At 44.7% G+C, this 10,827-nt stretch overlaps 1 protein-coding gene across 1 annotated transcript in view; it reads right to left on the bottom strand.

Annotated features, from left to right (window-relative positions):
• LOC140071056 (solute carrier family 22 member 6-B-like) overlaps positions 1–1,862 on the bottom strand; it is a 28,906-nt gene extending 27,044 nt beyond the window's left edge. Inside the window, exon 1 of the mRNA XM_072118298.1 lies at positions 1,792–1,862. The gene's annotated coding sequence lies outside the window, so the exon portion shown is untranslated. The remainder of the gene's footprint in view (positions 1–1,791) is intronic.
• Between the last annotated feature and the right edge of the window lie 8,965 nt (positions 1,863–10,827).

Genomic DNA, 10,827 nt, shown 5'->3' on the forward strand with positions numbered 1-10,827 from the left:
TCGCAAAAACCTATAAGCACAGCTGCCTGATATATCAACCTCTAAGATAAATCTAACAAGTCCAAAAGTTGGAAAAAACAAGAAAAGACACACACAAATGTCCTGCACTATAGATAAATGTGTTTTCAGGATTTACATGCATTAATAAATAACGGCACAGCTGGGGAAATGAGAAAGGAATTATGCAGCTTCTGGCAATGCTTCGATGAGACACAGAGGGCAGCAAGATTTCATTTATTTCAATTTCATCATGTCTCCTGCAATGTATATGAAGGCTAATGCAAATACTCACATATTTATACACTCTTAAACACATACATATATATATATATATATATATATATACATATATATTTATGCACAGATATATACATTTGTCCCAGTAGCAGCTGACTACATAGGAGAGGTCGCTGAGAGATCGCTAGTTCTGTTGTTTTGTTGTCCCCTCCCTCTCCCCCCACATTTCTTATTTGAACTTCTGATTCATGCTGTGTATTGTAGAAGATGTGCAATGTTATATACATATTATGCTGTACAATGTGTAGCATAATGGGGCTCTTTTACTATGGGTCCGCGGACCACATTTTCATGGGGTTTCCCGACGATTTCCGAGTTGTGCCGCATTTAACAGGGATTTTTGCCGCACGCAATCGGGATGTGGTGCATCGGCGCCGGCTTGCATGTGACTAAATCGGGGGCCTTGGACGTCGGATAACCCGGCTGATTCAGACAAACCGCAGAACTTAACAATGAAATTGTGTTGCAAGATCAGCACTCACATACAACGGGAAGAAGAAGGTGAACTCTGCCGGACCTCAGCGGGGGAAGCTACACATGCAGGAAATTGGACGCACAATCTTAGTGAACCGGAAGACCCGAATCCTCGACGGACAACGCACAGCGGGGATCGCAACGGGACGGGTAAGTAAATGTGCCCCAATATGTATATAATGATGCACAACCTCCATTTTTTAGTGAGCCAGATTGGATACTGGGGCCCACTGACACTGAGGGCCCCAAAGCATCTGCTATGGCTGCTACAGCTGTAGTTAAGCCCTTGGCCTATGGGTAGTCAGATACTGTGGGTTTCAGAAGTATTCAGACTCATTTAAATTTTTAAATTTTTTTTTTATTGCAGCCAATTGGTAAGATCAAAAAAGTTCTTATTTTTGCTCATTAATGTGCACTCTGCACCCAATTTTGACAGAAAGAAAACAGAAATGTAGATATTTTTGCTAATTTATTAAACAAGAAAAACTGAAATATCACATGTCAGCCCCTTTGCTCAGTATTGAGTAGAAGCAGCTTTGGAGCTCGTACAGCCAGGAGTCTTCTTGGGAATGATGATACAAGTTTCTCATACCAGGATTTGGGGAACCTCTGCCTCTTCCTTGCAGATCCTCTCGAGCTCCCTCAATTTGGATGGTGAAAAGCAAAAAAAAAAGGACTTTTTTGATCTTACCAATTGGCTGCAATAAAACAAGGAGTAAAAAATGTAAAGGGGTCTAAATACTTTCTGTATCCGCTGTACGTTCCAATAGAAATAGTAATGTTAATAGAGACATCAGACGGTTAAACAATCAAACTTAGGAACAAGAGCAATTACCTATTTGGCAAATTCAAATATATAGGGCAGTGCCCTCATCCAAAAAAATGTGATAAAAAACCCAGTAATCCAGTTGCTGAACAACCTCCACAAACGCTGCACTCTGCATATGACTGACTACAGTCCACATAGGGGAACAACCTACAGGCATTGAAAAGTGAAGTGATATAATTCATTATACTCACAAATGTCACATTGGATAAACTTGGATAAAAGAAGCTCCTTGCTGCTACACCCAACAATAAATGCTTCCGTTGTTACCTCCTCTAAGGGCGCGTCCACATGTTTAGTTGTTGAAACTGCATCGTTATCAGTTTTAAGGTGGTTTTAGGTGCAGTTTGTAAATTTTACAAGTGAAAGACATGAACTGAACATTTAAATTCCATTTGTTGAATAGATCTCTCTATCAAAATCAAATTTACCCGTTCACTTCATGTCTTTCACCCATTAAATGAACAAAACTGCACCTAAAACCACCTCAAAACTGATAAAGATACAGTTGTGGATGCAAACATTGCAGTTATAGCTGCATCACATTGGGGCACATTTACTAAGGGTCCGCATTTTCGTTGTGTTTCGTGATTTTTTTCTGTTTTGCCCTGACTTACCCCGGGTTTTTGGCGCACGAGATCGGATTGTGTCGCAGCGGCGCCGGCTTGCATGCGACACAAATCGGGGGTGTGGACGTCGGACAACCCGACTGATTCGGACAAACTGCGGTATTTAAAAAGCAAATTGTGTCGCAAGATCAGCACTTACATGCACCGGGACAAAGATGGTGAACTCCGGCGGACCTCAGCGGAGGAAGCGACACATGCAGGAAATCGGGCGCATGCGCTATGTAAATCGCAGCAGACTTGAATCCTCGCTGGACAACGCACAGCAGGGTTCGCGACGGGATAGGTAAGTAAATGTACCCCATTCAGTTTTTTGTTGGTCTCGTGAACTGAACGGGTGAATTTGATTTTGAAAGGGAAACCTGTTCCACTCATTAACTTGGTAAATTAACCAAACTGCTCCTAAAACCACCTCAAAGCTGATTGCGATGCAGTTGTAACTGCAACCTGTGAATGCACCCTCAGGCACAGAATGTTGTCTCATTTACATAGAATTGCATACTGCCTCTAATAATCTATGAAATCTATGGAACAGAACAGTATTTAACATATAAAATGAACATATATCACGTCACAAAAATTCATATGCCATCCATTTTATAGCTGATTTTATGGCCGCAGATGGAGGGTCATGTGATCTCTATCTGTCCTATCTCATCTTAACCCCTTAACAACGTGTGCCATAATAGTACGGAGTGTGTCAGGTGCTAGCACGGATCGCGGGTGTTATACCATCGATCGCCACCGCCGATCCCATCGGCTTTGCCGGCAACTTCCAAAAGATGGTGGCGCATGGGCGTCTTGGTGACAATCGTCGCATTCCCTGACGTCATCGGGGGTTGGCAACTGGTTGCCATAACAGCCTCGGGTCTTCCGAAGACCCAAGGCTGTCTCCTTTAAACCCATTCATTGCAATGTGCGATTTGCACAACCTAGGGTTAAAGTATCCTAGGGGGTCTGAAAAATAGTAAAAATAAAAATAAAAAAAGTAAAAAAAAAACCAAAAAATTCAAATCACCCCCCTTTCACTAGAAGTCATATGAATATAAATAAACAGTAAAAATCATAAACACATTAGGTATCGCCGCGTCCAAAAATGCCCGATCTATCAAAATATAATAACAGTTTTTCACTGTGTTTAGCCCTGCAACGAACAATAGCAGTTAAACATGGCACTTTTTTGCCATTTTTAAAAATATAAAACATCAATAAAAAGTGATCAAAAGGTCGTAATTCTAAAAATGGCAGCATTGAAAACATCATCAAAAGTCCCATAAAATGACATCACTCACATTTCCGTACACTGAATTATAAAAACGTTATTAGCGCCAGAAAATGGCAAAATCCCCCCAAATTTTTTGTACTGGATGTTTTAATTTTTCTAAATGTATGAAAACATTATAAAACTTATACAAATTTGTTATCCTCGTGATTGCACCGACCAAAAGAATAAAGTACACCTGTCATTTGGGGTGCACAGTGAAAGCCGTAAAATCCAAGCTCACAAGAAAACGGAGCAAATGCATTTTTTCACCATTTTTACTGCATTAGGAATTTTTTCCTGCTTCCCAGTACATGACAGGGAATAATAAATAATAAACTATGAAGTGCAATTTGTTACGCAGTAAACAAACCATTACAGAGCTCTTTACGTGTAAAAATAAAAAAGTTATAGATTTTTGAAGGTGGGGAGTGGGGCACTTTAATAAATTACATGTAACACAGATATCAGTAAACTTTAACAGTATAAGTTAAATTCCAAACATGACAGAGACTTCTTGCTGGGTGAAAAAATAGGTCACAGCGTTATTTTTTTTATATATAAACCCATAATATCCCAAAATCAGGCACTTGGGATAGAATCACAAAATGTTGAGCCCTGGAAGCTGTATGCCCAGCTGGACATATATCAGCACAACCACCATCTCAAATGTTCCAAAATGTTCCACCATTCTGCCTGCTGTGACTTGAAATTAACTATAAAATACAAATAGGGCCGGATTAAGGTTGGTGGGGGCCCCAGGGCAGAAAATCTGGTGGGGCCCCCATTGAATGTAATCCAGACAGGGAACAGCAATTGCTATATTCTTTTCCCCAGCTATAACTATATACAGCCTCCCCAGCAATCACAATATACAGCTCCCCCAAACAATCACTATATACAGCCTCCAGCAATCACTATATACAGCCCCCAGCAATCACTATATACAGCCCCCAGCAATCACTATATACAGCCCCCAGCAATCACTATATACAGCCTCCAGAAATCACTATATACAGCCCCCAGCAATCACTATATACAGCCCCCAGCAATCACTATATACCACTCCACAGCAATCACAATATACAGCTCCCCCAAACAATCACTATATACAGCCTCCAGCAATCACTATATACAGCCCCCAGCAATCACTATATACAGCCCCCAGCAATCACTATATACAGCCTCCAGCAATCACTATATACAGCCCCCAGCAATCACTATATACAGCCCCCAGCAATCACTATATACCACTCCACAGCAATCACTATATACAGCTCCCCCAGCAACCACTATATACAGCTCCCCCAGAAATCACTATATGCAGCTCCCTCAGTAATCAATGTATACAGCCCCTTAACAATCACTGTATACAGCTCACCCAGCCACCAATATATACAACTCCCCCAGCAACCACTATTTACAGCTCCCCCAGAAATCACCATATACAGCTCTCCCAGTAATCACTCTATACAGCCCCTTAGCAATTACTATATACAGCCCCCGCAGCAATCACTATATACAGCCCCCCAGCAATCACTATATACAGCCCCCCAGCAATCACTATTTACAGCTCCCCAGCAACCACTATATACAGATCCCCAAGCAACCACTATATAAAGCTCCCCCAGAAATCACTATATACAGCTTCCCCAGTAATCACTGTATACAGCCCCTTAACAATCCCTGTATACAGTCCCCCAGCAATCACTGTACATAGCCCCCCAGCAATCACTATATACAGCCCCCCCAGCAATCACTATATACAGCCAACCAGCAATCACTATATACACCTCCACAGCAGTCACTTTATACAGTACCCCTGCAATCACTTTATACAACTCTCAGTAATCACTATATGCAGATCTCCCAGCAATGACTTTATACAACTCCCAGTAATCACCATATACAGCCCCCCAGCAATCACTGTATACAGCGGATGAAGATCAAAAAAATTTAATTGAAAAAAAGAGAATTGCACACTATAAAACATATCCTACCTAGGTTATAACATGATCAGTTAATCACTTTTAATCCTTACAATACAATTATTATATACTGTGCATAGGAAACCCACATACATACCAACCCCACCCCCTGCAGGCCGTGGGGAAGAAAAAAAAAAGAACCGTAATAGCTATTTCCATATCTTCAATCCTTTATTTTCAGACCCAGTAGTTTTGAACCAATACAATTCATACATCTTTACATGTTTAGAGAGGTTGTACCAGGTTTTGTTGGTTGGAGGCTCTTTTGCACCCCATTTATGAACTATGCACACAATCACAATATTCATAATTTTAATTATGATTTTACAAAATTTTTTAAAATAATCTCTCAGTATCAACTAAACCAAAAATAGCTATAAAAACTGATGGTTCTAATCTAAATGGACCTGTAAGATTGAGCTAATGGGCGTAATTTATCTTAGTCTGATGCACCTTTTTTTAGTGACTTTTTGATCGCATTGGTGTATTTGCACAATTTTTTTTTTCCAGCACACCAGTCCTGTCCATGCAGGAAAGGCAATGGTGTAATTTGCACAAATATTTGATATTTGATCAAATATTTCCAACTTTTGTAAATAATTTTTCTTTTCAAAGTGACAGAAGGTTGAAATAGTGAAAAAAAATTGTGCAAAAATAGTTTAAGCATAGTGGGGCACATTTACTACCAACTATTTCCGATAAGTGCCGCATTCAACAGGGGTTTTTGGCGCACGCAGGGGGCGTGGCCGTCGGGCAACACGACTGATTCGGACTTAGCATGGGATTTAAAATTCTAATTGTGTCGCAAGACTCACATATCCCGGGAAGAAGAAGGTGAACCCCGGCGGACCTGAGCAGGGAAGCAAGACACATGCAGGATATCAGGCGCACAATCTTAGTGAATGGCCCTGGACTTCATCCTCATCGGACAACGAGCCTCGGGGATTGCGACAGAAGCGAGGTAAGTAAATGTGCCCCTATATTGTGTTTCCCATTCTTTAATGCATTAATTATTTGAAAATACCGAATTAAATCTCCATCCTTTAAACCATTTAACCTCTGTAAATGTGAAAAAGGCACAATCTTTCCCGTGATAACTATCTGCTCTATATATTTAACTCGTAGACTTTTCCAATAACTTTGATCGGGAATAGTCAATAGAACTTTAATATTCCATTTGGACCATAACGGAGTGTCTACCAAAAAACCCTTAATACGTAGCATTTTTTTCATATCTCCCCACTCTCTTAACAGAGTGTTGCAAATATTCAAACCTCTAAGAAGATCACCTTTATCTGGGGAAAATTTCAAAAGTTCAACAAACCTGTCTTTCGCCTAATTTGAGTGGCGCCGGATGGTCACGGTAGTGGATCCTCTGTACCACTGAGGACAATGACATAAGCAGACACCTGGGACCAGAGTCCAAGTGTTTCCTGGTTTTCACCAGAGCAAGCCGAAAAAGCAGGTTGGACTTGTTGCGGTGTGGTACCACCAGGTCATTCTACAGGCGCAAATTTGTCTGCGGTGGTTGCCAAGGCGAAGTTCAGAATCGTAAGGCAAACTCATGGTTGGGGACAGGCCGGAGGTCGAGATAGGCAGCATAGGATCGGAGTCGAGGACGTAGCAGTAGGTCAGGACAGGCAGCATGGGATCAGAGTCAATAACAGAACCGGGGTCGCAACGGGAATTCGGAAACACAGCAAATGAAATAGCACTAGGCACAAAGATCCAACAGGGAATGCTGGGAGAGACTGGCTTTTATCAATTTCCTGGGAATGGCCAGCACAAATCAGCGGTGCAGTTTCCCTTTATATCTTTGAGCGCCTTGGAGTCGGGGACGTGTGCCGGGCTGCTGGAGCAGGAAAGCAGTTAGGTAAGGCAGGGAATGGGAGCCGGGGGCCGTGGAGAGGACATAGGCAGCTGTGTCCAAGACGTGGAACGCAGGGGCCCCCGACCGGCGAGGGGCATGGGTGTGCCAGCGACCCGGGACATGGATTGCGGGCGCACCCATGACAGTATCCCCCCCTTTGGCCTTGCCCTCTTTTTGGTTTAAAGGAACCTATGCAGGAGGCCACGGTCCAAGATATTGTCCTCGGGTTCCCAAGATCTCTCTTCTGGCCCGAATCCCTTCCAGTCAACAAGGAAGAACCGTTTACCCCTCACTATCTTCATGTCCAGAACCTCCTTTACCACAAAAATATCAGTGGAGCCAGCCTCAGGAGCAGGAGGATGAGATTGTCGAGAGAAGCGGTTCAAGTAGACAGGCTTCTGAAGAGAGACATGGAAAGAGTTTGGGATGCGCATAGTGGGGGGAAGCCGGAGTTTATAGGCCACAGGATTTATGCGCTTGATCACCTCGAATGGCCCCAGAAAACATGGACCAAGCTTGTAGCTGGGAATCTTCAGCCGGAGGTATCTGGATGATAGCCACACCTTGTCACCCGGAGAAAAACTGGAGGAGACCTGCGCTTCTTATCAGCTTGGGTCTTGGTGCCTGAAGCAGTGACTGATGTGTCAGCTCCCGATTTCAGGTCCCCCACCAACTCTTCCACTGCAGGAACATCTGAGGGAAGGGACAGAGGAAGAGGTGGGTGTGGAATTCGTCCATAGACAATAAAGAAAGGGGCAGCATCAGCAGACTCAGAATCCAGGGAGTTGTAGGAGAACTCTGCCCACGTTAACAGAGAGGACTAGTCGTCCTGCCGGGTAGAGATAAAATGACAAAGATAACAGCCCAGAGTTTGGATAACTCTCTCTACCTGTCCATTTGACTGTGGATGGTACGCAGAAGAGAAGTCCAAATTCACTCGAAGTTGATTACATAGAGATCGCCAGAAGCAGGAGACTAACTGGACCCCTCGGTCTGAGACGACGTGCAGCAGAAGTCCATGAAGCTGAAAGATGTGGGTAAAGAACAGGCTGGCAAGGCGAGGAGCTGACAGCAGACCTGGCAGCGGGACAAAATGGGACATCTTAGAGAACTGGTCAGTTACCACCCAGATGACGGTATTCGCAGAGGAAGATAGAAGATCTGTGATAAAGTCCATAGCCATGTGAGTCCACTGGTAGCTGGGTATCGGCAACGGCAATGGGAGACCAGGTTTGAGGCGAGATGGCTTATTACAAGGACAGGAGGTGCAGGAACCCACAAATTCCTGTATTTCTTTGACCAGGACTGGTCACTAATAGAAACAGGAAATGAGGGCTACTGAGTGCTGCACCCCAGGTTGCCCATCTACACAAGGGCAATGTCCCCAAGTCAATATCTTTTTCTGAAGGGCAGGTCAGACATAATACTTTTTTAGTCAACGCCACAATGGGAGAGACCAGAGAGGAGAAATTTGCGTAACCCAAGAACCTCTGTGCAGCACAGGGCCAACAGGGTGAGGCCAATGAAGAACCGCAGACAATTTGGCTGGATCCATCTGTAACTCCCTGTCGGAGATTACATATCCGAGAATCGGAAGGCTCTTCTGATGGAACTGCCATTTTTCGAGTTTGGCATAGAGATGGTGGGCATCTGTGGACTTGACGTATGTGGACTTGATAAGACTCCAGGTTGATGGAGAACACCAGGATATTGTCTAGGTAGACAACAACCCAAGTGTAGAGCAGGTCTCTGAAAATATCATTGACTTTGCCGTGGTCTCGGGTACGGAGAGTGGGTATACCCAACCTCGTGGAGATGTGCCTGGTAGCAGCTCTATAGGACAGTTGTAGGGTCGGTGCGGGTAGACCCACCAGCGACTTGGAAGACTCAGAAGAAGGTGTGGCGGTGTCAGGCTCAGAAGTAGTGGATCCTCTGAACCACCCCGGACAAGCCAACACCTGGGATGGGAGTCTAAGGGGTACCCGGTTTTCACCAGAGCCCGCCGCAAAGCGGGTTGGACTTGCTATGGCGTGGTACCACCAGGTCGTTCCACAGGCGTGACTTGTCCGTGGTGGTAGCCAAGGTCGCGGTACAGGAACAGCAAGCAATCTCGTAGTCGGGGACATGCAGGAAGTCAGGACGAGCAGCATAAGATCAGAGTCGGGTACGTATCATTAGATCAGGGCATGCAACGGAGGAGCATAGTCAGGAACGGAACCGGGGTCACAATGGAAAATCTCAATAACAGCGCAAGGCATCAACCACAACTTTCTCTAGGGCACAAGGGAAGAAGATCTGGCAGGGTTCGCAGGAAGAGGCAGGCTTAAATAGTTTCTCTGAAAATGGCCAGCGCCAATTAGCGCCACGCTGGCCCTTTAAATCTTTTGAAGCTGACGTGTGCACGCCCTAGGAGTCGGGAATGCACGCGCACAGCAGAGGAAGATGAGACAGGAGGCGGATTTGCAGGAGATCACGGTCCAGGATATTCTCCTCAGGCTCCCAGGATCTCTCCTCAGGCCCGAACCGCTTCCGGTCAACAAGGAAGAACCGCTTCCCTCTCATTGTCTTCATATCTAGGATCTCCTTTACCTCGAAGACATTGGTGGAATCATTCTCAGGAGCAGGAGGAGGCACTAGCCGAGAGAAGCGGTTCAGGATGACTGGCTTCAAGAGAGAGATGTGGAAGGAGTTTGGGATGTGCATGAAGGGAGGAAGGCGAGGTGCCACAGGGTTTATGCGATTCACCACTTTGGAAGGCCCCAAAAAACTTTGTGCAAGCTTGTAACTGCTGTCAGAGGCACGAGAGCAGCTACTAAAGTGAATCAATAGATTGAAACGTGGGAAGAAGAGCGATTAACAGGCTTCCCTAGGGTTAAGACGTTGGGCTGTCTTGAAATACAGGAGATTCTTATGGTCCGTATGCACGCAGACCGGATGGCGAGCTACCTCCAAAAGGTATCGCCATTCTTCCAGGGAAAGCTTGATGGCCAGAAGTTCTCTATTTCCTAAAAAGTTTTGGAAAAGAAGCCACGATGAGAGCTCAGCCCTTAGGCCCTTTCTGGGTGAGCACCGCCCCAGCACCTACGGAAGATGCATCCACCTCTAGATGAAAGGGCTTCTTCGTTTCAGGCCTGGCGAGAACAGGAGCTGAAGCAAAGGCAGACTTTAACCTTTACAAGGCCTCTTCAGCTGCCGTGAGCCAGGAATACGCTCTTCTTGGTGAGCGCCACGATAGGAAACACCAGAGTAGAGAAATGTGGGATAAACTGCCATTAATAATTTGCGAAACCTTGGAAGCTCTGGATGGCACGTAGACATTCTGGACGCGGCCACTGCAGAACTGCAGACAGTTTAGCAGCATCCATCTGGAGACCTTTGTCTGAGATTATTTAGCCAATTAAAGGAAGGCTTCACTGGTGAAATAGACACTTGTCGAGCTTGACGTAGAGACGATTAGCCCGTAGGCAGCCAAGAACTTTCCATAC

This window comes from Engystomops pustulosus, chromosome 7 (assembly GCF_040894005.1).
Source record: "Engystomops pustulosus chromosome 7, aEngPut4.maternal, whole genome shotgun sequence".
In the NCBI taxonomy this organism is placed as follows: domain Eukaryota; kingdom Metazoa; phylum Chordata; class Amphibia; order Anura; family Leptodactylidae; genus Engystomops; species Engystomops pustulosus.